This window comes from Lactuca sativa, chromosome 2 (genome assembly GCF_002870075.4).
Source record: "Lactuca sativa cultivar Salinas chromosome 2, Lsat_Salinas_v11, whole genome shotgun sequence".
Classification (NCBI taxonomy): Eukaryota; Viridiplantae; Streptophyta; class Magnoliopsida; order Asterales; family Asteraceae; genus Lactuca; species Lactuca sativa.
Window position 1 is genome coordinate 159,843,628 of NC_056624.2, and position 3,501 is coordinate 159,847,128.

The window sequence follows — 3,501 nt, forward strand, 5'->3', positions numbered from 1 at the left end:
TCTCTCAAACCTCTCCAACATTAGAATCCGGCTGTTTTTTAGTTTTCGAGTAATTTAGCGAGACTCTAGTATATCTAGGAGTCTGACAAGCAGGAATATTCGGATCGGGATTCTATCACTGTTTTCCCTTTTTTTTTTTTTTTTTTTTTTTTATTTTATAAAACCTATGTAAGCTAAGCAATACTCTTTTGCTTTCAATGTAACTTATATTTATAGTTATAAGTCGTTATTATGAACCTATAAATAAAATTTATCAGTAATTCCAAGTAATTATACTGATAAATATACTTACAGGGACGATGTCTAGGCTAGATTTAGTGAGGTTTTATAAAGTGGATTTCCGAATAGTATACTCTATATACCAAACTTACCATACCTCCGATATGATCCTACCAGGTTGTTCCTTACTTGATATATATTGATGTTGACATTGGGAGTAGTGTGGAATCTAGACTATTAGTAGTTGTCAGGAATCTAAGAATAAGACATAGTAATGTGAACCCATGTCACGTCATAGGAAAAGCTAAAGTACCAAGGAGAAGTTTTGGCTAAATTTTGAGGCACCGGCTTTTATAAATTATGAGTGCGTACGTAGTTACTTTCAGCTTACACATAGATATCAAGTATTTAATTTGCCTAGATGCTCTATGTTCTTATTATCTGTGTTCCTGATAATTATGCTAAATGTGATTATGATTTTACTTGTAATAAATTGTATATGTATTTTATTAATCTTATATTTATAGGGTAAAATAGGTGGAGAGGGGAAAAAGATAGTATAAGTGTAAGAGACCATGTCAGATATAAAATAGTCGTGAGAGACCATGCTGGAGATAGAATAATGGTGAAAGACCATTCCAGAGATAACGGTGAGAGACCATGCCTAACTAAAAGCAGCCATCTAGCAAAGTGTTGATGACAACTACAAACTCTTCTAGATAGTCCAGTTGGACAATAGCAGACTTGCAATCTGTAGGTGTTAATGAATCATATTATCCAGGAGTATGGGTTGTGTTTTCATTCGAGTACTCAATCCCCCTCATGGTTGCCTTACTGACATGTATTGCTAAGGAATCCTTGAGGTAGTGTTTTCTACTCGTTGTTACTGTAACATCCCCCTCTGGCACGTATCACAATATTGTCCGTTTTGGGCCACTCGGCACGAGGACTTCCCAGGGGGTCACCCATCCTGGTACTACTCCCGCCCAAGCACGCTTAACTGCAGAGTTCTTATGGGATCTGCTGCCCTCACGGCTTTAAAACGCGTTGTGACAAGGAAGGTATCCACACCCCTTATAAGGAGTGTTTAGTTCTCCTTCCAAGCCGATGTGGGATCAGATCTAACCCACTTTCACCCCCCATTATAGGGTTCGACGTCCCCGTCGAACACATCGACCCGTGCCCTGGCTCTGATACCATTTGTAACATCCCCCTCTGGCACGTATCACAATATTGTCCGTTTTGGGCCACTCGGCACGAGGACTTCCCAGGGGGTCACCCATCCTGGTACTACTCCCGCCCGAGCACGCTTAACTGCAGAGTTCTTATGGGATCTGCTGCCCTCACGGCTTTAAAACGCGTTGTGACAAGGAAGGTATCCACACCCCTTATAAGGAGTGTTTAGTTCTCCTTCCAAGCCGATGTGGGATCAGATCTAACCCACTTAAAGATATAGTTGTCTGTCAGACAACCATGCGACCATGCCAGGATAATGTTTCTTGTTTGATGTAAAAGTGTGTAATTTCCCAAGTGTAACTATATTTTAACAAAATATAGTTTGTACATTAAAGTTTAAGTGAGGTTATCACTAAAAATGTAATGGGTAAATCATTGTAGTACTGTAGTTTTGTATTATAGGAAAAGTGGGTTAGATCTGATCCCACATCGGCTTGGAAGGAGAACTAAACACTCCTTATAAGGGGTGTGGATGCCTTCCTTGTCACAACGCGTTTTAAAGCCGTGAGGGCAGCAGATCCCATAAGAACTCTGCAGTTAAGCGTGCTCGGGCGGGAGTAGTACCAGGATGTGTGACCCCCTGGGAAGTCCTCGTGCCGAGTGGCCCAAAACGGACAATATTGTGATACGTGCCAGAGGGGGATGTTACAAATGGTATCAGAGCCAGGGCACGGGTCGATGTGTTCGACGGGGACGTCGAACCCTATAATGGGGGGGTGAAAGTGGGTTAGATCTGATCCCACATCGGCTTGGAAGGAGAACTAAACACTCCTTATAAGGGGTGTGGATACCTTCCTTGTCACAACGCGTTTTAAAGCCGTGAGGGCAGCAGATCCCATAAGAACTCTGCAGTTAAGCGTGCTTGGGCGGGAGTAGTACCAGGATGGGTGACCCCCTGGGAAGTCCTCGTGCCGAGTGGCCCAAAACGGACAATATTGTGATACGTGCCAGAGGGGGATGTTACAGTTACAAAGATCCTCTAGGATAGTTCCTTCGAGATTATCATTTTAGGATATGAGAATAAGAATAACAGGAATGGGTAATCGGATAAATTTTTTGGTGTGTTATATATACTTAAAACAATATAATAATAATATCATGGGTTGGAAACCTTATGTCCTCACTAGGCTCCTAAGCATGACCCATTTAGTTTCATTGCATCATAAGTATCAGTACGAATGTACAATCCACTAAGCGATTAAAGGAGTATTGGCCATTAGTGCAACGAAATATTAAAAGGCCTATAGTAATTACATTTATTTTTACGTTTCTTGTATCATTTATGACATCCCAAAGTTTATAATAATTAATGAAAAATATTTCTTGATAAATACTTTTGATGGGACAAAATTTTCCTTTACACTAAACTCTGCTTTAAAATAAGTATAAATTCAACGATATTTTTTGGCCGAGACAATTGGGGATGTCATAATTAGTATCAGAGCATAAATTTAAGCGAGGTAGGAATTTTGAGGATTTCTAGACATAAACTGAGAATGCTAAGCGATGATCGTGAGTTGAGCGTCTATTATAATTTAGGTAATACCCCTAAATTGACACAAGCACTAGCTTAGTTTAGGATAAGATGCCTAATTTGATTTTATGTTCTAAAGTATTTGTATTATAGCAAGCCTTAGGTTACCTAACTAAATTGATATTATTAGGTTTAAGGTACGTTGCCAACCTAGAATTAGGAAATTATATGTGTTCAGGTTTCTAAATGTTTAATTACGGTACTACAGCTAGCATGAAACTTTTCAGAGTGATAACAAGAATTATGTGTCTAAACCTTCCCTATCTCTATTCTCATCCCGGTACACTGAACGCTTGCTTTAGTGTACTGAATGTCATGAGAAGAACGCAGAGTAGACTAGGAAATGATAACAAAAACCAACAGCCTGAGCCTCGTATAGTCGAGCATGCGCTAGAGGCAATGCTTGCACCCGAACCTATCCGGATGGCAATAATTAGGGCTCTCTTAGTCGAACAGATGGAGGAGATGCAACGTCTTATCCAAAAAAACGGAAGAGAACCCACTGTGCCTGT

The 3,501-nt window shown here is 40.1% G+C and overlaps 2 pseudogenes; one reads left to right on the forward strand and one right to left on the reverse strand.

Annotated features, from left to right (window-relative positions):
* Positions 1-1,151: 1,151 nt before the first annotated feature.
* Positions 1,152-1,269, reverse strand: LOC128132520 (5S ribosomal RNA; annotated as a pseudogene).
* A 988-nt stretch (positions 1,270-2,257) lies between these two features.
* LOC111916067 (5S ribosomal RNA) lies at positions 2,258-2,375 on the forward strand (annotated as a pseudogene).
* The last annotated feature ends 1,126 nt before the right edge of the window (positions 2,376-3,501 follow it).